Source organism: Triturus cristatus, chromosome 12 (genome assembly GCF_964204655.1).
Source record: "Triturus cristatus chromosome 12, aTriCri1.1, whole genome shotgun sequence".
Lineage (NCBI taxonomy): Eukaryota > Metazoa > Chordata > Amphibia > Caudata > Salamandridae > Triturus > Triturus cristatus.
In genome coordinates, this window is record NC_140595.1 from 182,277,328 (window position 1) to 182,304,169 (window position 26,842).

Genomic DNA, 26,842 nt, shown 5'->3' on the forward strand with positions numbered 1-26,842 from the left:
GGCCCCTGGAAGCATGTAAATCACTTTAAACATCTCATTTTATCTCTAAAAGTGATTATCCACGTACAAATGTGAATTTTAGTTCAAAGACGCAACATTTGAAAACGGACCATTTTTTTACTTTCTGAAGCATGTCGTAAGGGGGGTGGTTATCTCTTCCGTCAAAAATTGGGCATTTTTGATTGAACAATAAAGGCCTCCAAATGGTATTTATTTCACTTCCCGTGGTGGAGAAACACTTTTTAAGGCCTCAGAGTGAGTAAATTGGCCATTTTCATTCACGTTTACCCATTCCACAAATTTTGTGTTCAGGGCCCCTGGAAGCATGAAAATCACTTTAAACATCTCATTTTATCTCTAAAAGTGATTATCCACGAACAATTGTGAATTTTAGTTCAAAGACGCAACATTTGAAAACGGACCATTTTTTTAGTTTCTGAAGCATGGCGTAAGGGGGGATGGTTATCTCTTTTGTCAAAAATTGGGCATTTTTGATTGAACAATAAAGGCCTAAAAATGTTATTTAATTCACTTCCAGTGGTGGAGAAACACTTTTTAAGGCCTCAGAGTGAGTAATTTGGCCATTTTCATTCACGTTTACCCATTCCACAAATCTTGCGTTCAGGGCCCCTGGAAGCATGAAAATCACTTTAAACATCTCATTTTATCTCTAAAAGTGATTATCCACGTACAAATGTGAATTTTAGTTCAAAGACGCAACATTTGAAAACGGCACATTTTTTTAGTTTCTTGAGCATGTCGTAAGGGGGGGTGGTTATCTATTTCGTCAAAAATCAGGCATTATTTATTGAACAATAAAGGCCTCCAAATGTTATTTATTTCACTTCCCGTGGTGGAGAAACACTTTTTAAGGCCTCAGAGTGAGTAAATTGGCCCTTTTCATTCACATTTACCCATTCCACAAATTTTGCGTTCATATCCCCTGGAAGCATGAAAATCACTTTAAACATCTCATTTTATCTCTAAAAGTGATTATCCACGTACAAATGTGAATTTTAGTTCAAAGACGCAACATTTGAAAACGGACCATTTTTTTAGTTTCTGAAGCATGTCGTAAGGGGGGGTGGTTATCTCTTTTGTCAAAAATTGGGCATTTTTGATTGAACAATAAAGGCCTAAAAATGTAATTTAATTCACTTCCCGTGGTGGAGAAACACTTTTTAAGGCCTCAGAGTGAGTAAATTGGCCATTTTCATTCAAGTTTACCCATTCCACAAATCTTGCGTTCAGGGCCCCTGGAAGCATGCAAATCACTTTAAACATCTCATTTTATCTCTAAAAGTGATTATCCACGTACAAATGTGAATTTTAGTTCAAAGACGCAACATTTGAAAACGGACCATTTTTTTAGTTTCTGAAGCATGTCGTAAGGGAAGGTGGTTATCTCTTTCGTCAAAAATTGGGCATTTTTGATTGAACAATAAAGGCCTTCAAATGTTATTTATTTCACTTCCCGTGGTGGAGAAACACTTTTTAAGGCCTCAGAGTGAGTAAATTGGCCATTTTCATTCACGTTTACCCATTCCACAAATTTTGCGTTCATATTCCCTGGAAGCATGAAAATCACTTTAAACATCTCAGTTTATCTCTAAAAGTGATTATCCACGTACAAATGTGAATTTTAGTTCAAAGACGCAACATTTGAAAACGGACCATTTTTTTAGTTTCTGAAGCATGTCGTAAGGGGGGGTGGTTATCTCTTTCGTCAACAATTTGGCATTTTTGATTGAACAATAAAGGCCTCCAAATGTTATTTATTTCACTTCCCGAGGTGGATAAACACTTTTTAAGGCCTCAGAGTGAGTAAATTGGCCATTTTCATTCACGTTTACCCATTCCACAAATCTTGCGTTCACCGCCCCTGGAAGCATGAAAATCACTTTAAACATCTCATTTTATCTCTAAAAGTGATTATCCACGTACAAATGTGAATTTTAGTTCAAAGACGCAACATTTGAAAACGGACCTTTTTTTAGTTTCTGAAGCATGTCGTAAGGGGGGGTGGTTATCTCTTTTGTCAAAAATTGGGCATTTTTGATTGAACAATAAAGGCCTAAAAATGTAATTTATTTCACTTCCCGTGGTGGAGAAACACTTTTTAAGGCCTCAGAGTGAGTAAATTGGCCATTTTCATTCACTTTTACCCATTCCACAAATCTTGCGTTCTGGGCCCCTGGAAGCATGCAAATCACTTTAAACATCTCATTTTATCTCTAAAAGTGATTATTCACGTACAAATGTGAATTTTAGTTCAAAGACGCAACATTTGAAAACGGACCTTTTTTTTAGTTTCTGAAGCATGTCGGGGGGGGGTGGTTATCTCTTTCGTCAAAAATTGGGCATTTTTGATTGAACAATAAAGGCCTTCAAATGTTATTTATTTCACTTCCCGTGGTGGAGAAACACTTTTTAAGGCCTCAGAGTGAGTAAATTGGCCATTTTCATTCACGTTTACCCATTCCACAAGTTTTGCGTTCATATCCCCTGGAAGCATGAAAATCACTTTAAACATCTCATTTTATCTCTAAAAGTGATTATCCACGTACAAATGTGAATTTTAGTTCAAAGACGCAACATTTGAAAACGGACCATTTTTTTAGTTTCTGAAGCATGTCGTAAGGGGGGTGGTTATCTCTTTCGTCAAAAATTTGGCATTTTTGATTGAACAATAAAGGCCTCCAAATGTTATTTATTTCAATTCCCGAGGTGGATAAACACTTTTTAAGGCCTCAGAGTGAGTAAATTGGCCATTTCCATTCACGTTTACCCATTCCACAAATCTTGCGTTCAGGGCCCCTGGAAGCATGAAAATCACTTTAAACATCTCATTTTATCTCTAAAAGTGATTATCCACGTACAAATGTGAATTTTAGTTCAAAGACGCAACATTTGAAAACGGACCATTTTTTTAGTTTCTGAAGCATGTCGTAAGGGGGGGTGGTTATCTCTTTTGTCAAAAATTGGGCATTTTTGATTGAACAATAAAGGCCTAAAAATGTAATTTAATTCACTTCCCGTGGTGGAGAAACACTTTTTAAGGCCTCAGAGTGAGTAAATTGGCCATTTTCATTCACTTTTACCCATTCCACAAATCTTGCGTTCAGGGCCCCTGGAAGCATGCAAATCACTTTAAACATCTCATTTTATCTCTAAAAGTGATTATCCACGTACAAATGTGAATTTTAGTTCAAAGACGCAACATTTGAAAACGGACCATTTTTTTAGTTTCTGAAGCATGTCGTAAGGGGGGTGGTTATCTCTTTCGTCAAAAATTGGGCATTTTTGATTGAACAATAAAGGCCTCCAAATGTTATTTATTTCACTTCCCGAGGTGGAGAAACACTTTTTAAGGCCTCAGAGTGAGTAAATTGGCCATTTTCATTCACGTTTACCCATTCCACAAATCTTGCGTTCAGGGCCCCTGGAAGCATGAAAATCACTTTAAACATCTCATTTTATCTCTAAAAGTGATTATCCACGTACAAATATGAATTTTAGTTCAAAGACGCAACATTTGAAAACGGACCATTTTTTTAGTTTCTGAAGCATGTCGGGGGAGGTGGTTATCTCTTTCGTCAAAAATTGGGCATTTTTGATTGAACAATAAAGGCCTTCAAATGTTATTTATTTCACTTCCCGTGGTGGAGAAACACTTTTTAAGGCCTCAGAGTGAGTAAATTGGCCATTTTCATTCACGTTTACCCATTCCACAAGTTTTGCGTTCATATCCCCTGGAAGCATGAAAATCACTTTAAACATCTCATTTTATCTCTAAAAGTGATTATCCACGTACAAATGTGAATTTTAGTTCAAAGACGCAACATTTGAAAACGGACCATTTTTTTAGTTTCTGAAGCATGTCGTAAGGGGGGTGGTTATCTCTTTCGTCAAAAATTTGGCATTTTTGATTGAACAATAAAGGCCTCCAAATGTTATTTATTTCAATTCCCGAGGTGGATAAACACTTTTTAAGGCCTCAGAGTGAGTAAATTGGCCATTTCCATTCACGTTTACCCATTCCACAAATCTTGCGTTCAGGGCCCCTGGAAGCATGAAAATCACTTTAAACATCTCATTTTATCTCTAAAAGTGATTATCCACGTACAAATGTGAATTTTAGTTCAAAGACGCAACATTTGAAAACGGACCATTTTTTTAGTTTCTGAAGCATGTCGTAAGGGGGGGTGGTTATCTCTTTTGTAAAAAATTGGGCATTTTTGATTGAACAATAAAGGCCTAAAAATGTAATTTAATTCACTTCCCGTGGTGGAGAAACACTTTTTAAGGCCTCAGAGTGAGTAAATTGGCCATTTTCATTCACTTTTACCCATTCCACAAATCTTGCGTTCAGGGCCCCTGGAAGCATGCAAATCACTTTAAACATCTCATTTTATCTCTAAAAGTGATTATCCACGTACAAATGTGAATTTTAGTTCAAAGACGCAACATTTGAAAACGGACCATTTTTTTAGTTTCTGAAGCATGTCGTAAGGGGGGTGGTTATCTCTTTCGTCAAAAATTGGGCATTTTTGATTGAACAATAAAGGCCTCCAAATGTTATTTATTTCACTTCCCGAGGTGGAGAAACACTTTTTAAGGCCTCAGAGTGAGTAAATTGGCCATTTTCATTCACGTTTACCCATTCCACAAATCTTGCGTTCAGGGCCCCTGGAAGCATGAAAATCACTTTAAACATCTCATTTTATCTCTAAAAGTGATTATCCACGTACAAATATGAATTTTAGTTCAAAGACGCAACATTTGAAAACAGACCATTTTTTTAGTTTCTGAAGCATGTCGTAAGGGGGGGTGGTTATCTCTTTTGTCAAAAATTGGGCATTTTTGATTGAACAATAAAGGCCTAAAAATGTTATTTAATTCACTTCCCGTGGTGGAGAAACACTTTTTAAGGCCTCAGAGTGAGTAAATTGGCCATTTTCATTCACGTTTACCCATTCCACAAATTTTGCGTTCAGGGCCCCTAGAAGCATGAAAATCACTTTAAACATCTCATTTTATCTCTAAAAGTGATTATCCACGTACAAATGTGAATTTTAGTTCAAAGACGCAACATTTGAAAACGGCACATTTTTTTAGTTTCTGGAGCATGTCGTAAGGGGGGGTGGTTATCTCTTTCGTCAAAAATCAGGCATTTTTGATTGAACAATAAAGGCCTCCAAATGTTATTTATTTCACTTCCCGTGGTGGTGAAACACTTTTTAAGGCCTCAGAGTGAGTAAATTGGCCCTTTTCATTCACGTTTACCCATTCCACAAATTTTGCGTTCATATCCCCTGGAAGCATGAAAATCACTTTAAACATCTCATTTTATCTCTAAAAGTGATTATCCACGTACAAATGTGAATTTTAGTTCAAAGACGCAACATTTGAAAACGGACCATTTTTTTAGTTTCTGAAGCATGTCCTAAGGGGGGGTGGTTATCTCTTTCGTCAAAAATTTGGCATTTTTGATTGAACAATAAAGGCCTCCAAATGTTATTTATTTCACTTCCCGAGGTGGAGAAACACTTTTTAAGGCCTCAGAGTGAGTAAATTGGCCATTTTCATTCACGTTTACCCATTCCACAAATCTTGCGTTCAGGGCCCCTGGAAGCATGAAAATCACTTTAAACATCTCATTTTATCTCTAAAAGTGATTATCCACGTACAAATGTGAATTTTAGTTCAAAGACGCAACATTTGAAAACAGACCATTTTTTTAGTTTCTGAAGCATGTCGTAAGGGGGGGTAGTTATCTCTTTTGTCAAAAATTGGGCATTTTTGATTGAACAATGAAGGCCTAAAAATGTTATTTATTTCACTTCCCGTGGTGGAGAAACACTTTTTAAGGCCTCAGAGTGAGTAAATTGGCCCTTTTCATTCACGTTTACCCATTCCACAAATTTTGCATTCATATCCCCTGGAAGCATGAAAATCACTTTAAACATCTCATTTTATCTCTAAAAGTGATTATCCACGTACAAATGTGAATTTTAGTTCAAAGACGCAACATTTGAAAACGGACCATTTTTTTAGTTTCTGAAGCATGTCGTAAGGGGGGTGGTTATCTCTTTTGTCAAAAATTGGGCATTTTTGATTGAACAATAAAGGCCTAAAAATGTAATTTAATTCACTTCCCGTGGTGGAGAAACACTTTTTAAGGCCTCAGAGTGAGTAAATTGGCCATTTTCATTCACGTTTACCCATTCCACAAATCTTGCGTTCAGGGCCCCTGGAAGCATGCAAATCACTTTAAACATCTCATTTTATCTCTAAAAGTGATTATCCACGTACAAATGTGAATTTTAGTTCAAAGACGCAACATTTGAAAACGGACCATTTTTTTAGTTTCTGAAGCATGTCGTAAGGTGGGGTGGTTATCTCTTTCGTCAAAAATTTGGCATTTTTGATTGAACAATAAAGGCCTCCAAATGTTATTTATTTCACTTCCCGAGGTGGATAAACACTTTTTAAGGCCTCAGAGTGAGTAAATTGGCCATTTTCATTCACGTTTACCCATTCCACAAATCTTGCGTTCAGGGCCCCTGGAAGCATGAAAATCACTTTAAATATCTCATTTTATCTCTAAAAGTGATTATCCACGTACAAATGTGAATTTTAGTTCAAAGACGCAACATTTGAAAACGGACCTTTTTTTAGTTTCTGAAGCATGTCGTAAGGGGGGATGGTTATCTCTTTTGTCAAAAATTGGGCATTTTTGATTGAACAATAAAGGCCTAAAAATGTAATTTAATTCACTTCCCGTGGTGGAGAAACACTTTTTAAGGCCTCAGAGTGAGTAAATTGGCCATTTTCATTCACTTTTACCCATTCCACAAATCTTGCGTTCAGGGCCCCTGGAAGCATGCAAATCACTTTAAACATCTCATTTTATCTCTAAAAGTGATTATCCACGTACAAATGTGAATTTTAGTTCAAAGACGCAACATTTGAAAACGGACCATTTTTTAGTTTCTTAAGCATGTCGTAAGGGGGGTGGTTATCTCTTTCGTCAAAAATTGGGCATTTTTGATTGAACAATAAAGGCCTCCAAATGTTATTTATTTCACTTCCCGTGGTGGAGAAACACTTTTTAAGGCCTCAGAGTGAGTAAATTGACCATTTTCATTCACGTTTACCCATTCCACAAATCTTGCGTTCAGGGCCCCTGGAAGCATGAAAATCACTTTAAACATCTCATTTTATCTCTAAAAGTGATTATCCACGTACAAATGTGAATTTTAGTTCAAAGACGCAACATTTGAAAACGGACCATTTTTTTAGTTTCTGAAGCATGTCGTAAGGGGGGGTGGTTATCTCTTTTGTCAAAAATTGGGCATTTTTGATTGAACAATAAAGGCCTTCAAATGGTATTTATTTCACTTCCCGAGGTGGATAAACACTTTTTAAGGCCTCAGAGTGAGTAAATTGGCCCTTTTCATTCACATTTACCCATTCCACAAATTTTGCGTTCATATTCCCTGGAAGCATGAAAATCACTTTAAACATCTCATTTTATCTCTAAAAGTAATTATCCACGTACAAATGTGAATTTTAGTTCAAAGACGCAACATTTGAAAACGGACCATTTTTTTAGTTTCTGAAGCATGTCGTAAGGGGGGGTGGTTATCTCTTTTGTCAAAAATTGGGCATTTTTGATTGAACAATAAAGGCCTAAAAATGTAATTTAATTCACTTCCCGTGGTGGAGAAACACTTTTTAAGGCCTCAGAGTGAGTAAATTGGCCATTTTCATTCACGTTTACCCATTCCACAAATCTTGCGTTCAGGGAACCTGGAAGCATGAAAATCACTTTAAACATCTCATTTTATCTCTAAAAGTGATTATCCACGTACAAATGTGAATTTTAGTTCAAAGACGCAACATTTGAAAACGGCAAATTTTTTTAGTTTCTGGAGCATGTCGTAAGGGGGGGTGGTTATCTCTTTCGTCAAAAATCAGGCATTTTTGATTGAACAATAAAGGCCTCCAAATGGTATTTATTTCACTTCCCGTGGTGGAGAAACACTTTTTAAGCCCTCAGAGTGAGTAAATTGGCCCTTTTCATTCACGTTTACCCATTCCACAAATTTTGCGTTCATATCCCCTGGAAGCATGAAAATCACTTTAAACATCTCATTTTATCTCTAAAAGTGATTATCCACGTACAAATGTGAATTTTAGTTCAAAGACGCAACATTTTAAAACGGACCATTTTTTTAGTTTCTGAAGCATGTCGTAAGGGGGGGTGGTTATCTCTTTCGTCAAAAATTTGGCATTTTTGATTGAACAATAAAGGCCTCCAAATGGTATTTATTTCACTTCCCGAGGTGGATAAACACTTTTTAAGGCCTCAGAGTGAGTAAATTGGCCATTTTCATTCACGTTTACCCATTCCACAAATCTTGCGTTCAGGGCCCCTGGAAGCATGAAAATCACTTTAAACATCTCATTTTATCTCTAAAAGTGATTATCCACGTACAAATGTGAATTTTAGTTCAAAGACGCAACATTTGAAAACGGACCATTTTTTTAGTTTCTGAAGCATGTCGTAAGGGGGGGTGGTTATCTCTTTTGTCAAAAATTGGGCATTTTTGATTGAACAATAAAGGCCTAAAAATGTAATTTAATTCACTTCATGTGGTGGAGAAACACTTTTTAAGGCCTCAGAGTGAGTAAATTGGCCATTTTCATTCACGTTTACCCATTCCACAAATCTTGCGTTCAGGGCCCCTGGAAGAATGCAAATCACTTTAAACATCTCATTTTATCTCTAAAAGTGATTATCCACGTACAAATGTGAATTTTAGTTCAAAGACGCAACATTTGAAAACAGACCATTTTTTTAGTTTCTGAAGCATGTCGTAAGGGGGGGTGGTTATCTCTTTCGTCAAAAATTGGGCATTTTTGATTGAACAATAAAGGCCTCCAAATGTTATTTATTTCACTTCCCGAGGTGGATAAACACTTTTTAAGGCCTCAGAGTGAGTAAATTGGCCATTTTCATTCACGTTTACCCATTCCACAAATCTTGCGTTCAGGGCCCCTGGAAGCATGAAAATCACTTTAAACATCTCATGTTATCTCTAAAAGTGATTATCCACGTACAAATGTGAATTTTAGTTCAAAGACGCAACATTTGAAAACAGACCATTTTTTTAGTTTCTGGAGCATGTCGTAAGGGGGGGTGGTTATCTCTTTCGTCAAAAATCAGGCATTTTTGATTGAACAATAAAGGCCTCCAAATGTTATTTATTTCACTTCCCGTGGTGGAGAAACACTTTTTAAGGCCTCAGAGTGAGTAAATTGGCCATTTTCATTCACGTTTACCCATTCCACAAATCTTGCGTTCAGGGCCCCTGGAAGCATGCAAATCACTTTAAACATCTCATGTTATCTCTAAAAGTGATTATCCACGTACAAATGTGAATTTAAAGTTCAAAGACGCAACATTTGAAAACGGACCATTTTTTTAGTTTCTGAAGCATGTCGTAAGGGGGGGTGGTTATCTCTTTCGTCAAAAATTGGGCATTTTTGATTGAACAATAAAGGCCTCCAAATGTTATTTATTTCACTTCCCGTGGTGGAGAAACACTTTTTAAGGCCTCAGAGTGAGTAAATTGGCCATTTTCATTCACGTTTACCCATTCCACAAATTTTGCGTTCAGGGCCCCTGGAAGCATGAAAATCACTTTAAACATCTCATTTTATCTCTAAAAGTGATTATCCACGAACAAATGTGAATTTTAGTTCAAAGACGCAACATTTGAAAACGGACCATATTTTTAGTTTCTGAAGCATGGCGTAAGGGGGGGTGGTTATCTCTTTTGTCAAAAATTGGGCATTTTTGATTGAACAATAAAGGCCTAAAAATGTTATTTAATTCACTTCCAGTGGTGGAGAAACACTTTTTAAGGCCTCAGAGTGAGTAAATTGGCCATTTTCACTAACGTTTACCCATTCCAGAAATCTTGCGTTCAGGGCCCCTGGAAGCATGCAAATCACTTTAAACATCTCATTTTATCTCTAAAAGTGATTATCCACGTACAAATGTGAATTTTAGTTCAAAGACGCAACATTTGAAAACGGACCATTTTTTTACTTTCTGAAGCATGTCGTAAGGGGGGGTGGTTATCTCTTTTGTCAAAAATTGGGCATTTTTGATTGAACAATAAAGGCCTAAAAATGTAATTTAATTCACTTCCCGTGGTGGAGAAACACTTTTTAAGGCCTCAGAGTGAGTAAATTGGCCATTTTCATTCACGTTTACCCATTCCACAAATCTTGCGTTCAGGGCCCCTGGAAGCATGCAAATCACTTTAAACATCTCATTTTATCTCTAAAAGTGATTATCCACGTACAAATGTGAATTTTAGTTCAAAGACGCAACATTTGAAAACGGACCATTTTTTTAGTTTCTGAAGCATGTCGTAAGGGGGGGTGGTTATCTCTTTCGTCAAAAATTTGGCATTTTTGATTGAACAATAAAGGCCTCCAAATGTTATTTATTTCACTTCCCGAGGTGGATAAACACTTTTTAAGGCCTCAGAGTGAGTAAATTGGCCATTTTCATTCACGTTTACCCATTCCACAAATCTTGCGTTCAGGGCCCCTGGAAGCATTAAAATCACTTTAAACATCTCATTTTATCTCTAAAAGTGATTATCCACGTACAAATGTGAATTTTAGTTCAAAGACGCAACATTTGAAAACGGACCTTTTTTTAGTTTCTGAAGCATGTCGTAAGGGGGGGTGGTTATCTCTTTTGTCAAAAATTGGGCATTTTTGATTGAACAATAAAGGCCTAAAAATGTAATTTAATTCACTTCCCGTGGTGGAGAAACACTTTTTAAGGCCTCAGAGTGAGTAAATTGGCCATTTTCATTCACTTTTACCCATTCCACAAATCTTGCGTTCAGGGCCCCTGGAAGCATGCAAATCACTTTAAACATCTCATTTTATCTCTAAAAGTGATTATCCACGTACAAATGTGAATTTTAGTTCAAAGACGCAACATTTGAAAACGGACCATTTTTTAGTTTCTTAAGCATGTCGTAAGGGGGGGTGGTTATCTCTTTCGTCAAAAATTGGGCATTTTTGATTGACCAATAAAGGCCTCCAAATGTTATTTATTTCACTTCCCGTGGTGGAGAAATACTTTTTAAGGCCTCAGAGTGAGTAAATTGACCATTTTCATTCACGTTTACCCATTCCACAAATCTTGCGTTCAGGGCCCCTGGAAGCATGAAAATCACTTTAAACATCTCATTTTATCTCTAAAAGTGATTATCCACGTACAAATGTGAATTTTAGTTCAAAGACGCAACATTTGAAAACGGACCATTTTTTTAGTTTCTGAAGCATGTCGTAAGGGGGGGTGGTTATCTCTTTTGTCAAAAATTGGGCATTTTTGATTGAACAATAAAGGCCTTCAAATGTTATTTATTTCACTTCCCGAGGTGGATAAACACTTTTTAAGGCCTCAGAGTGAGTAAATTGGCCCTTTTCATTCACATTTACCCATTCCACAAATTTTGCGTTCATATTCCCTGGAAGCATGAAAATCACTTTAAACATCTCATTTTATCTCTAAAAGTAATTATCCACGTACAAATGTGAATTTTAGTTCAAAGACGCAACATTTGAAAACGGACCATTTTTTTAGTTTCTGAAGCATGTCGTAAGGGGGGGTGGTTATCTCTTTTGTCAAAAATTGGGCATTTTTGATTGAACAATAAAGGCCTAAAAATGTAATTTAATTCACTTCCCGTGGTGGAGAAACACTTTTTAAGGCCTCAGAGTGAGTAAATTGGCCATTTTCATTCACGTTTACCCATTCCACAAATCTTGCGTTCAGGGAACCTGGAAGCATGAAAATCACTTTAAACATCTCATTTTATCTCTAAAAGTGATTATCCACGTACAAATGTGAATTTTAGTTCAAAGACGCAACATTTGAAAACGGCAAATTTTTTTAGTTTCTGGAGCATGTCGTAAGGGGGGTGGTTATCTCTTTCGTCAAAAATCAGGCATTTTTGATTGAACAATAAAGGCCTCCAAATGGTATTTATTTCACTTCCCGTGGTGGAGAAACACTTTTTAAGCCCTCAGAGTGAGTAAATTGGCCCTTTTCATTCACGTTTACCCATTCCACAAATTTTGCGTTCATATCCCCTGGAAGCATGAAAATCACTTTAAACATCTCATTTTATCTCTAAAAGTGATTATCCACGTACAAATGTGAATTTTAGTTCAAAGACGCAACATTTGAAAACGGACCATTTTTTTAGTTTCTGAAGCATGTCGTAAGGGGGGGTGGTTATCTCTTTCGTCAAAAATTGGGCATTTTTGATTGAACAATAAAGGCCTCCAAATGGTATTTATTTCACTTCCCGAGGTGGATAAACACTTTTTAAGGCCTCAGAGTGAGTAAATTGGCCATTTTCATTCACGTTTACCCATTCCACAAATCTTGCGTTCAGGGCCCCTGGAAGCATGAAAATCACTTTAAACAGCTCATTTTATCTCTAAAAGTGATTATCCACGTACGAATGTGAATTTTAGTTCAAAGACGCAACATTTGAAAACGGACCATTTTTTTAGTTTCTGAAGCATGTCGTAAGGGGGGGTGGTTATCTCTTTTGTCAAAAATTGGGCATTTTTGATTGAACAATAAAGGCCTAAAAATGTAATTTAATTCACTTCCCGTGGTGGAGAAACACTTTTTAAGGCCTCAGAGTGAGTAAATTGGCCATTTTCATTCACGTTTACCCATTCCACAAATCTTGCGTTCAGGGCCCCTGGAAGAATGCAAATCACTTTAAACATCTCATTTTATCTCTAAAAGTGATTATCCACGTACAAATGTGAATTTTAGTTCAAAGACGCAACATTTGAAAACAGACCATTTTTTTAGTTTCTGAAGCATGTCGTAAGGGGGGGTGGTTATCTCTTTCGTCAAAAATTGGGCATTTTTGATTGAACAATAAAGGCCTCCAAATGTTATTTATTTCACTTCCCGAGGTGGATAAACACTTTTTAAGGCCTCAGAGTGAGTAAATTGGCCATTTTCATTCACGTTTACCCATTCCACAAATCTTGCGTTCAGGGCCCCTGGAAGCATGAAAATCACTTTAAACATCTCATGTTATCTCTAAAAGTGATTATCCACGTACAAATGTGAATTTTAGTTCAAAGACGCAACATTTGAAAACAGACCATTTTTTTAGTTTCTGGAGCATGTCGTAAGGGGGGGTGGTTATCTCTTTCGTCAAAAATCAGGCATTTTTGATTGAACAATAAAGGCCTCCAAATGTTATTTATTTCACTTCCCGTGGTGGAGAAACACTTTTTAAGGCCTCAGAGTGAGTAAATTGGCCATTTTCATTCACGTTTACCCATTCCACAAATCTTGCGTTCAGGGCCCCTGGAAGCATGCAAATCACTTTAAACATCTCATGTTATCTCTAAAAGTGATTATCCACGTACAAATGTGAATTTAAAGTTCAAAGACGCAACATTTGAAAACGGACCATTTTTTTAGTTTCTGAAGCATGTCGTAAGGGGGGGTGGTTATCTCTTTCGTCAAAAATTGGGCATTTTTGATTGAACAATAAAGGCCTCCAAATGTTATTTATTTCACTTCCCGTGGTGGAGAAACACTTTTTAAGGCCTCAGAGTGAGTAAATTGGCCATTTTCATTCACGTTTACCCATTCCACAAATTTTGCGTTCAGGGCCCCTGGAAGCATGAAAATCACTTTAAACATCTCATTTTATCTCTAAAAGTGATTATCCACGAACAAATGTGAATTTTAGTTCAAAGACGCAACATTTGAAAACGGACCATATTTTTAGTTTCTGAAGCATGGCGTAAGGGGGGGTGGTTATCTCTTTTGTCAAAAATTGGGCATTTTTGATTGAACAATAAAGGCCTAAAAATGTTATTTAATTCACTTCCAGTGGTGGAGAAACACTTTTTAAGGCCTCAGAGTGAGTAAATTGGCCATTTTCACTAACGTTTACCCATTCCAGAAATCTTGCGTTCAGGGCCCCTGGAAGCATGCAAATCACTTTAAACATCTCATTTTATCTCTAAAAGTGATTATCCACGTACAAATGTGAATTTTAGTTCAAAGACGCAACATTTGAAAACGGACCATTTTTTTACTTTCTGAAGCATGTCGTAAGGGGGGGTGGTTATCTCTTTTGTCAAAAATTGGGCATTTTTGATTGAACAATAAAGGCCTAAAAATGTAATTTAATTCACTTCCCGTGGTGGAGAAACACTTTTTAAGGCCTCAGAGTGAGTAAATTGGCCATTTTCATTCACGTTTACCCATTCCACAAATCTTGCGTTCAGGGCCCCTGGAAGCATGCAAATCACTTTAAACATCTCATTTTATCTCTAAAAGTGATTATCCACGTACAAATGTGAATTTTAGTTCAAAGACGCAACATTTGAAAACGGACCATTTTTTTAGTTTCTGAAGCATGTCGTAAGGGGGGGTGGTTATCTCTTTCGTCAAAAATTTGGCATTTTTGATTGAACAATAAAGGCCTCCAAATGTTATTTATTTCACTTCCCGAGGTGGATAAACACTTTTTAAGGCCTCAGAGTGAGTAAATTGGCCATTTTCATTCACGTTTACCCATTCCACAAATCTTGCGTTCAGGGCCCCTGGAAGCATTAAAATCACTTTAAACATCTCATTTTATCTCTAAAAGTGATTATCCACGTACAAATGTGAATTTTAGTTCAAAGACGCAACATTTGAAAACGGACCTTTTTTTAGTTTCTGAAGCATGTCGTAAGGGGGGGTGGTTATCTCTTTTGTCAAAAATTGGGCATTTTTGATTGAACAATAAAGGCCTAAAAATGTAATTTAATTCACTTCCCGTGGTGGAGAAACACTTTTTAAGGCCTCAGAGTGAGTAAATTGGCCATTTTCATTCACTTTTACCCATTCCACAAATCTTGCGTTCAGGGCCCCTGGAAGCATGCAAATCACTTTAAACATCTCATTTTATCTCTAAAAGTGATTATCCACGTACAAATGTGAATTTTAGTTCAAAGACGCAACATTTGAAAACGGACCATTTTTTAGTTTCTTAAGCATGTCGTAAGGGGGGGTGGTTATCTCTTTCGTCAAAAATTGGGCATTTTTGATTGACCAATAAAGGCCTCCAAATGTTATTTATTTCACTTCCCGTGGTGGAGAAATACTTTTTAAGGCCTCAGAGTGAGTAAATTGACCATTTTCATTCACGTTTACCCATTCCACAAATCTTGCGTTCAGGGCCCCTGGAAGCATGAAAATCACTTTAAACATCTCATTTTATCTCTAAAAGTGATTATCCACGTACAAATGTGAATTTTAGTTCAAAGACGCAACATTTGAAAACGGACCATTTTTTTAGTTTCTGAAGCATGTCGTAAGGGGGGGTGGTTATCTCTTTTGTCAAAAATTGGGCATTTTTGATTGAACAATAAAGGCCTTCAAATGTTATTTATTTCACTTCCCGAGGTGGATAAACACTTTTTAAGGCCTCAGAGTGAGTAAATTGGCCCTTTTCATTCACATTTACCCATTCCACAAATTTTGCGTTCATATTCCCTGGAAGCATGAAAATCACTTTAAACATCTCATTTTATCTCTAAAAGTAATTATCCACGTACAAATGTGAATTTTAGTTCAAAGACGCAACATTTGAAAACGGACCATTTTTTTAGTTTCTGAAGCATGTCGTAAGGGGGGGTGGTTATCTCTTTTGTCAAAAATTGGGCATTTTTGATTGAACAATAAAGGCCTAAAAATGTAATTTAATTCACTTCCCGTGGTGGAGAAACACTTTTTAAGGCCTCAGAGTGAGTAAATTGGCCATTTTCATTCACGTTTACCCATTCCACAAATCTTGCGTTCAGGGAACCTGGAAGCATGAAAATCACTTTAAACATCTCATTTTATCTCTAAAAGTGATTATCCACGTACAAATGTGAATTTTAGTTCAAAGACGCAACATTTGAAAACGGCAAATTTTTTTAGTTTCTGGAGCATGTCGTAAGGGGGGTGGTTATCTCTTTCGTCAAAAATCAGGCATTTTTGATTGAACAATAAAGGCCTCCAAATGGTATTTATTTCACTTCCCGTGGTGGAGAAACACTTTTTAAGCCCTCAGAGTGAGTAAATTGGCCCTTTTCATTCACGTTTACCCATTCCACAAATTTTGCGTTCATATCCCCTGGAAGCATGAAAATCACTTTAAACATCTCATTTTATCTCTAAAAGTGATTATCCACGTACAAATGTGAATTTTAGTTCAAAGACGCAACATTTGAAAACGGACCATTTTTTTAGTTTCTGAAGCATGTCGTAAGGGGGGGTGGTTATCTCTTTCGTCAAAAATTGGGCATTTTTGATTGAACAATAAAGGCCTCCAAATGGTATTTATTTCACTTCCCGAGGTGGATAAACACTTTTTAAGGCCTCAGAGTGAGTAAATTGGCCATTTTCATTCACGTTTACCCATTCCACAAATCTTGCGTTCAGGGCCCCTGGAAGCATGAAAATCACTTTAAACAGCTCATTTTATCTCTAAAAGTGATTATCCACGTACGAATGTGAATTTTAGTTCAAAGACGCAACATTTGAAAACGGACCATTTTTTTAGTTTCTGAAGCATGTCGTAAGGGGGGGTGGTTATCTCTTTTGTCAAAAATTGGGCATTTTTGATTGAACAATAAAGGCCTAAAAATGTAATTTAATTCACTTCCCGTGGTGGAGAAACACTTTTTAAGGCCTCAGAGTGAGTAAATTGGCCATTTTCATTCACGTTTACCCATTCCACAAATCTTGCGTTCAGGGCCCCTGGAAGAATGCAAATCACTTTAAACATCTCATTTTATCTCTAAAAGTGATTATCCACGTACAAATGTGAATTTTAGTTCAAAGACGCAACATTTGAAAACAGACCATTTTTTTAGTTTCTGAAGCATGTCGTAAGGGGGGGTGGTTATCTCTTTCGTCAAAAATTGGGCATTTTTTGATTGAACAATAAAGGCCTCCAAATGTTATTTATTTCACTTCCCGTGGTGGAGAAACACTTTTTAAGGCCTCAGAGTGAGTAGATTGGCCATTTTCATTCACGTTTACCCATTCCACAAATTTTGTGTTCAGGGCCCCTGGAAGCATGAAAATCACTTTAAACATCTCATTTTATCTCTAAAAGTGATTATCCACGAACAATTGTGAATTTTAGTTCAAAGACGCAACATTTGAAAACGGACCATTTTTTTAGTTTCTGAAGCATGGCGTAAGGGGGGGTGGTTATCTCTTTTGTCAAAAATTGGGCATTTTTGATTGAACAATAAAGGCCTAAAAATGTTATTTAATTCACTTCCAGTGGTGGAGAAACACTTTTTAAGGCCTCAGAGTGAGTAATTTGGCCATTTTCATTCACGTTTACCCATTCCACAAATCTTGCGTTCAGGGCCCCTGGAAGCATGAAAATCACTTTAAACATCTCATTTTATCTCTAAAAGTGATTATCCACGTACAAATGTGAATTTTAGTTCAAAGACGCAACATTTGAAAACTGCACATTTTTTTAGTTTCTTGAGCATGTCGTAAGGGGGGGTGGTTATCTATTTCGTCAAAAATCAGGCATTATTGATTGAACAATAAAGGCCTCCAAATGTTATTTATTTCACTTCCCGTGGTGGAGAAACACTTTTTAAGGCCTCAGAGTGAGTAAATTGGCCCTTTTCATTCACATTTACCCATTCCACAAATTTTGCGTTCATATCCCCTGGAAGCATGAAAATCACTTTAAACATCTCATTTTATCTCTAAAAGTGATTATCCACGTACAAATGTGAATTTTAGTTCAAAGACGCAACATTTGAAAACGGACCATTTTTTTAGTTTCTGAAGCATGTCGTAAGGGGGGGTGGTTATCTCTTTTGTCAAAAATTGGGCATTTTTGATTGAACAATAAAGGCCTAAAAATGTAATTTAATTCACTTCCCGTGGTGGAGAAACACTTTTTAAGGCCTCAGAGTGAGTAAATTGGCCATTTTCATTCACGTTTACCCATTCCACAAATCTTGCGTTCAGGGCCCCTGGAAGCATGCAAATCACTTTAAACATCTCATTTTATCTCTAAAAGTGATTATCCACGTACAAATGTGAATTTTAGTTCAAAGACGCAACATTTGAAAACGGACCATTTTTTTAGTTTCTGAAGCATGTCGTAAGGGGGGGTGGTTATCTCTTTCGTCAAAAATTTGGCATTTTTGATTGAACAATAAAGGCCTCCAAATGTTATTTATTTCACTTCCCGAGGTGGATAAACACTTTTTAAGGCCTCAGAGTGAGTAAATTGGCCATTTTCATTCACGTTTACCCATTCCACAAATCTTGCGTTCAGGGCCCCTGGAAGCATGAAAATCACTTTAAACATCTCATTTTATCTCTAAAAGTGATTATCCACGTACAAATGTGAATTTTAGTTCAAAGACGCAACATTTGAAAACGGACCATTTTTTTAGTTTCTGAAGCATGTCGTAAGGGGGGGTGGTTATCTCTTTTGTCAAAAATTGGGCATTTTTGATTGAACAATAAAGGCCTTCAAATGTTATTTATTTCACTTCCCGAGTTGGATAAACACTTTTTAAGGCCTCAGAGTGAGTAAATTGGCCCTTTTCATTCACATTTACCCATTCCACAAATTTTGCGTTCATATTCCCTGGAAGCATGAAAATCACTTTAAATATCTCATTTTATCTCTAAAAGTAATTATCCACGTACAAATGTGAATTTTAGTTCAAAGACGCAACATTTGAAAACGGACCATTTTTTTAGTTTCTGAAGCATGTCGTAAGGGGGGGTGGTTATCTCTTTTGTCAAAAATTGGGCATTTTTGATTGAACAATAAAGGCCTAAAAATGTAATTTAATTCACTTCCCGTGGTGGAGAAACACTTTTTAAGGCCTCAGAGTGAGTAAATTGGCCATTTTCATTCACGTTTACCCATTCCACAAATCTTGCGTTCAGGGAACCTGGAAGCATGAAAATCACTTTAAACATCTCATTTTATCTCTAAAAGTGATTATCCACGTACAAATGTGAATTTTAGTTCAAAGACGCAACATTTGAAAACGGCAAATTTTTTTAGTTTCTGGAGCATGTCGTAAGGTGGGGTGGTTATCTCTTTCGTCAAAAATCAGGCATTTTTGATTGAACAATAAAGGCCTCCAAATGGTATTTATTTCACTTCCCGTGGTGGAGAAACACTTTTTAAGCCCTCAGAGTGAGTAAATTGGCCCTTTTCATTCACGTTTACCCATTCCACAAATTTTGCGTTCATATCCCCTGGAAGCATGAAAATCACTTTAAACATCTCATTTTATCTCTAAAAGTGATTATCCACGTACAAATGTGAATTTTAGTTCAAAGACGCAACATTTGAAAACGGACCATTTTTTTAGTTTCTGAAGCATGTCGTAAGGGGGGGTGGTTATCTCTTTCGTCAAAAATTTGGCATTTTTGATTGAACAATAAAGGCCTCCAAATGGTATTTATTTCACTTCCCGAGGTGGATAAACACTTTTTAAGGCCTCAGAGTGAGTAAATTGGCCATTTTCATTCACGTTTACCCATTCCACAAATCTTGCGTTCAGGGCCCCTGGAAGCATGAAAATCACTTTAAACATCTCATTTTATCTCTAAAAGTGATTATCCACGTACAAATGTGAATTTTAGTTCAAAGACGCAACATTTGAAAACGGACCATTTTTTTAGTTTCTGAAGCATGTCGTAAGGGGGGGTGGTTATCTCTTTTGTCAAAAATTGGGCATTTTTGATTGAACAATAAAGGCCTAAAAATGTAATTTAATTCACTTCCCGTGGTGGAGAAACACTTTTTAAGGCCTCAGAGTGAGTAAATTGGCCATTTTCATTCACGTTTACCCATTCCACAAATCTTGCGTTCAGGGCCCCTGGAAGAATGCAAATCACTTTAAACATCTCATTTTATCTCTAAAAGTGATTATCCACGTACAAATGTGAATTTTAGTTCAAAGACGCAACATTTGAAAACAGACCATTTTTTTAGTTTCTGAAGCATGTCGTAAGGGGGGGTGGTTATCTCTTTCGTCAAAAATTGGGCATTTTTGATTGAACAATAAAGGCCTCCAAATGTTATTTATTTCACTTCCCGTGGTGGAGAAACACTTTTTAAGGCCACAGAGTGAGTAGATTGGCCATTTTCATTCACGTTTACCCATTCCACAAATTTTGTGTTCAGGGCCCCTGGAAGCTTGAAAATCACTTTAAACATCTCATTTTATCTCTAAAAGTGATTATCCACGAACAATTGTGAATTTTAGTTCAAAGACGCAACATTTGAAAACGGCAAATTTTTTTAGTTTCTGGAGCATGTCGTAAGGGGGGGTGGTTATCTCTTTTGTCAAAAATTGGGCATTTTTGATTGAACAATAAAGGCCTAAAAATGTAATTTAATTCACTTCCCGTGGTGGAGAAACACTTTTTAAGGCCTCAGAGTGAGTAAATTGGCCATTTTCATTCACGTTTACCCATTCCACAAATCTTGCGTTCAGGGCCCCTGGAAGAATGCAAATCACTTTAAACATCTCATTTTATCTCTAAAAGTGATTATCCACGTACAAATGTGAATTTTAGTTCAAAGACGCAACATTTGAAAACAGACCATTTTTTTAGTTTCTGAAGCATGTCGTAAGGGGGGGTGGTTATCTCTTTCGTCAAAAATTGGGCATTTTTGATTGAACAATAAAGGCCTCCAAATGTTATTTATTTCACTTCCCGTGGTGGAGAAACACTTTTTAAGGCCACAGAGTGAGTAGATTGGCCATTTTCATTCACGTTTACCCATTCCACAAATTTTGTGTTCAGGGCCCCTGGAAGCTTGAAAATCACTTTAAACATCTCATTTTATCTCTAAAAGTGATTATCCACGAACAATTGTGAATTTTAGTTCAAAGACGCAACATTTGAAAACGGCAAATTTTTTTAGTTTCTGGAGCATGTCGTAAGGGGGGGTGGTTATCTCTTTCGTCAAAAATCAGGCATTTTTGATTGAACAATAAAGGCCTCCAAATGGTATTTATTTCACTTCCCGTGGTGGAGAAACACTTTTTAAGCCCTCAGAGTGAGTAAATTGGCCCTTTTCATTCACGTTTACCCATTCCACAAATTTTGCGTTCATATCCCCTGGAAGCATGAAAATCACTTTAAACATCTCATTTTATCTCTAAAAGTGATTATCCACGTACAAATGTGAATTTTAGTTCAAAGACGCAACATTTGAAAACGGACCATTTTTTTAGTTTCTGAAGCATGTCGTAAGGGGGGGTGGTTATCTCTTTCGTCAAAAATTGGGCATTTTTGATTGAACAATAAAGGCCTCCAAATGGTATTTATTTCACTTCCCGAGGTGGATAAACACTTTTTAAGGCCTCAGAGTGAGTAAATTGGCCATTTTCATTCACGTTTACCCATTCCACAAATCTTGCGTTCAGGGCCCCTGGAAGCATGAAAATCACTTTAAACAGCTCATTTTATCTCTAAAAGTGATTATCCACGTACGAATGTGAATTTTAGTTCAAAGACGCAACATTTGAAAACGGACCATTTTTTTAGTTTCTGAAGCATGTCGTAAGGGGGGGTGGTTATCTCTTTTGTCAAAAATTGGGCATTTTTGATTGAACAATAAAGGCCTAAAAATGTAATTTAATTCACTTCCCGTGGTGGAGAAACACTTTTTAAGGCCTCAGAGTGAGTAAATTGGCCATTTTCATTCACGTTTACCCATTCCACAAATCTTGCGTTCAGGGCCCCTGGAAGAATGCAAATCACTTTAAACATCTCATTTTATCTCTAAAAGTGATTATCCACGTACAAATGTGAATTTTAGTTCAAAGACGCAACATTTGAAAACAGACCATTTTTTTAGTTTCTGAAGCATGTCGTAAGGGGGGGTGGTTATCTCTTTCGTCAAAAATTGGGCATTTTTTGATTGAACAATAAAGGCCTCCAAATGTTATTTATTTCACTTCCCGTGGTGGAGAAACACTTTTTAAGGCCTCAGAGTGAGTAGATTGGCCATTTTCATTCACGTTTACCCATTCCACAAATTTTGTGTTCAGGGCCCCTGGAAGCATGAAAATCACTTTAAACATCTCATTTTATCTCTAAAAGTGATTATCCACGAACAATTGTGAATTTTAGTTCAAAGACGCAACATTTGAAAACGGACCATTTTTTTAGTTTCTGAAGCATGGCGTAAGGGGGGGTGGTTATCTCTTTTGTCAAAAATTGGGCATTTTTGATTGAACAATAAAGGCCTAAAAATGTTATTTAATTCACTTCCAGTGGTGGAGAAACACTTTTTAAGGCCTCAGAGTGAGTAATTTGGCCATTTTCATTCACGTTTACCCATTCCACAAATCTTGCGTTCAGGGCCCCTGGAAGCATGAAAATCACTTTAAACATCTCATTTTATCTCTAAAAGTGATTATCCACGTACAAATGTGAATTTTAGTTCAAAGACGCAACATTTGAAAACTGCACATTTTTTTAGTTTCTTGAGCATGTCGTAAGGGGGGGTGGTTATCTATTTCGTCAAAAATCAGGCATTATTGATTGAACAATAAAGGCCTCCAAATGTTATTTATTTCACTTCCCGTGGTGGAGAAACACTTTTTAAGGCCTCAGAGTGAGTAAATTGGCCCTTTTCATTCACATTTACCCATTCCACAAATTTTGCGTTCATATCCCCTGGAAGCATGAAAATCACTTTAAACATCTCATTTTATCTCTAAAAGTGATTATCCACGTACAAATGTGAATTTTAGTTCAAAGACGCAACATTTGAAAACGGACCATTTTTTTAGTTTCTGAAGCATGTCGTAAGGGGGGGTGGTTATCTCTTTTGTCAAAAATTGGGCATTTTTGATTGAACAATAAAGGCCTAAAAATGTAATTTAATTCACTTCCCGTGGTGGAGAAACACTTTTTAAGGCCTCAGAGTGAGTAAATTGGCCATTTTCATTCACGTTTACCCATTCCACAAATCTTGCGTTCAGGGCCCCTGGAAGCATGCAAATCACTTTAAACATCTCATTTTATCTCTAAAAGTGATTATCCACGTACAAATGTGAATTTTAGTTCAAAGACGCAACATTTGAAAACGGACCATTTTTTTAGTTTCTGAAGCATGTCGTAAGGGGGGGTGGTTATCTCTTTCGTCAAAAATTTGGCATTTTTGATTGAACAATAAAGGCCTCCAAATGTTATTTATTTCACTTCCCGAGGTGGATAAACACTTTTTAAGGCCTCAGAGTGAGTAAATTGGCCATTTTCATTCACGTTTACCCATTCCACAAATCTTGCGTTCAGGGCCCCTGGAAGCATGAAAATCACTTTAAACATCTCATTTTATCTCTAAAAGTGATTATCCACGTACAAATGTGAATTTTAGTTCAAAGACGCAACATTTGAAAACGGACCATTTTTTTAGTTTCTGAAGCATGTCGTAAGGGGGGGTGGTTATCTCTTTTGTCAAAAATTGGGCATTTTTGATTGAACAATAAAGGCCTTCAAATGTTATTTATTTCACTTCCCGAGTTGGATAAACACTTTTTAAGGCCTCAGAGTGAGTAAATTGGCCCTTTTCATTCACATTTACCCATTCCACAAATTTTGCGTTCATATTCCCTGGAAGCATGAAAATCACTTTAAACATCTCATTTTATCTCTAAAAGTAATTATCCACGTACAAATGTGAATTTTAGTTCAAAGACGCAACATTTGAAAACGGACCATTTTTTTAGTTTCTGAAGCATGTCGTAAGGGGGGGTGGTTATCTCTTTTGTCAAAAATTGGGCATTTTTGATTGAACAATTAAGGCCTAAAAATGTAATTTAATTCACTTCCCGTGGTGGAGAAACACTTTTTAAGGCCTCAGAGTGAGTAAATTGGCCATTTTCATTCACGTTTACCCATTCCACAAATCTTGCGTTCAGGGAACCTGGAAGCATGAAAATCACTTTAAACATCTCATTTTATCTCTAAAAGTGATTATCCACGTACAAATGTGAATTTTAGTTCAAAGACGCAACATTTGAAAACGGCAATTTTTTTTAGTTTCTGGAGCATGTCGTAAGGTGGGGTGGTTATCTCTTTCGTCAAAAATCAGGCATTTTTGATTGAACAATAAAGGCCTCCAAATGGTATTTATTTCACTTCCCGTGGTGGAGAAACACTTTTTAAGCCCTCAGAGTGAGTAAATTGGCCCTTTTCATTCACGTTTACCCATTCCACAAATTTTGCGTTCATATCCCCTGGAAGCATGAAAATCACTTTAAACATCTCATTTTATCTCTAAAAGTGATTATCCACGTACAAATGTGAATTTTAGTTCAAAGACGCAACATTTGAAAACGGACCATTTTTTTAGTTTCTGAAGCATGTCGTAAGGGGGGGTGGTTATCTCTTTCGTCAAAAATTTGGCATTTTTGATTGAACAATAAAGGCCTCCAAATGGTATTTATTTCACTTCCCGAGGTGGATAAACACTTTTTAAGGCCTCAGAGTGAGTAAATTGGCCATTTTCATTCACGTTTACCCATTCCACAAATCTTGCGTTCAGGGCCCCTGGAAGCATGAAAATCACTTTAAACATCTCATTTTATCTCTAAAAGTGATTATCCACGTACAAATGTGAATTTTAGTTCAAAGACGCAACATTTGAAAACGGACCATTTTTTTAGTTTCTGAAGCATGTCGTAAGGGGGGGTGGTTATCTCTTTTGTCAAAAATTGGGCATTTTTGATTGAACAATAAAGGCCTAAAAATGTAATTTAATTCACTTCCCGTGGTGGAGAAACACTTTTTAAGGCCTCAGAGTGAGTAAATTGGCCATTTTCATTCACGTTTACCCATTCCACAAATCTTGCGTTCAGGGCCCCTGGAAGAATGCAAATCACTTTAAACATCTCATTTTATCTCTAAAAGTGATTATCCACGTACAAATGTGAATTTTAGTTCAAAGACGCAACATTTGAAAACAGACCATTTTTTTAGTTTCTGAAGCATGTCGTAAGGGGGGGTGGTTATCTCTTTCGTCAAAAATTGGGCATTTTTGATTGAACAATAAAGGCCTCCAAATGTTATTTATTTCACTTCCCGTGGTGGAGAAACACTTTTTAAAAGCCACAGAGTGAGTAGATTGGCCATTTTCATTCACGTTTACCCATTCCACAAATTTTGTGTTCAGGGCCCCTGGAAGCATGAAAATCACTTTAAACATCTCATTTTATCTCTAAAAGTGATTATCCACGAACAATTGTGAATTTTAGTTCAAAGACGCAACATTTGAAAACGGCAAATTTTTTTAGTTTCTGGAGCATGTCGTAAGGGGGGGTGGTTATCTCTTTCGTCAAAAATCAGGCATTTTTGATTGAACAATAAAGGCCTCCAAATGGTATTTATTTCACTTCCCGTGGTGGAGAAACACTTTTTAAGCCCTCAGAGTGAGTAAATTGGCACTTTTCATTCACGTTTACCCATTCCACAAATTTTGCGTTCATATCCCCTGGAAGCATGAAAATCACTTTAAACATCTCATTTTATCTCTAAAAGTGATTATCCACGAACAAATGTGAATTTTAGTTCAAAGACGCAACATTTGAAAACGGACCATTTTTTTAGTTTCTGAAGCATGTCGTAAGGGGGGGTGGTTATCTCTTTCGTCAAAAATTTGGCATTTTTGATTGAACAATAAAGGCCTCCAAATGGTATTTATTTCACTTCCCGAGGTGGATAAACACTTTTTAAGGCCTCAGAGTGAGTAAATTGGCCATTTTCATTCACGTTTACCCATTCCACAAATCTTGCGTTCAGGGCCCCTGGAAGCATGAAAATCACTTTAAACATCTCATTTTATCTCTAAAAGTGATTATCCACGTACAAATGTGAATTTTAGTTCAAAGACGCAACATTTGAAAACGGACCATTTTTTTAGTTTCTGAAGCATGTCGTAAGGGGGGGTGGTTATCTCTTTTGTCAAAAATTGGGCATTTTTGATTGAACAATAAAGGCCTAAAAATGTAATTTAATTCACTTCCCGTGGTGGAGAAACACTTTTTAAGGCCTCAGAGTGAGTAAATTGGCCATTTTCATTCACTTTTACCCATTCCACAAATCTTGCGTTCAGGGCCCCTGGAAGCATGCAAATCACTTTAAACATCTCATTTTATCTCTAAAAGTGATTATCCACGTACAAATGTGAATTTTAGTTCAAAGACGCAACATTTGAAAACGGACCATTTTTTTAGTTTCTGAAGCATGTCGTAAGGGGGGTGGTTATCTCTTTCGTCAAAAATTGGGCATTTTTGATTGAACAATAAAGGCCTCCAAATGTTATTTATTTCACTTCCCGAGGTGGAGAAACACTTTTTAAGGCCTCAGAGTGAGTAAATTGGCCATTTTCATTCACGTTTACCCATTCCACAAATCTTGCGTTCAGGGCCCCTGGAAGCATGAAAATCACTTTAAACATCTCATTTTATCTCTAAAAGTGATTATCCACGTACAAATGTGAATTTTAGTTCAAAGACGCAACATTTGAAAACAGACCATTTTTTTAGTTTCTGAAGCATGTCGTAAGGGGGGGTGGTTATCTCTTTTGTCAAAAATTGGGCATTTTTGATTGAACAATAAAGGCCTAAAAATGTTATTTAATTCACTTCCCGTGGTGGAGAAACACTTTTTAAGGCCTCA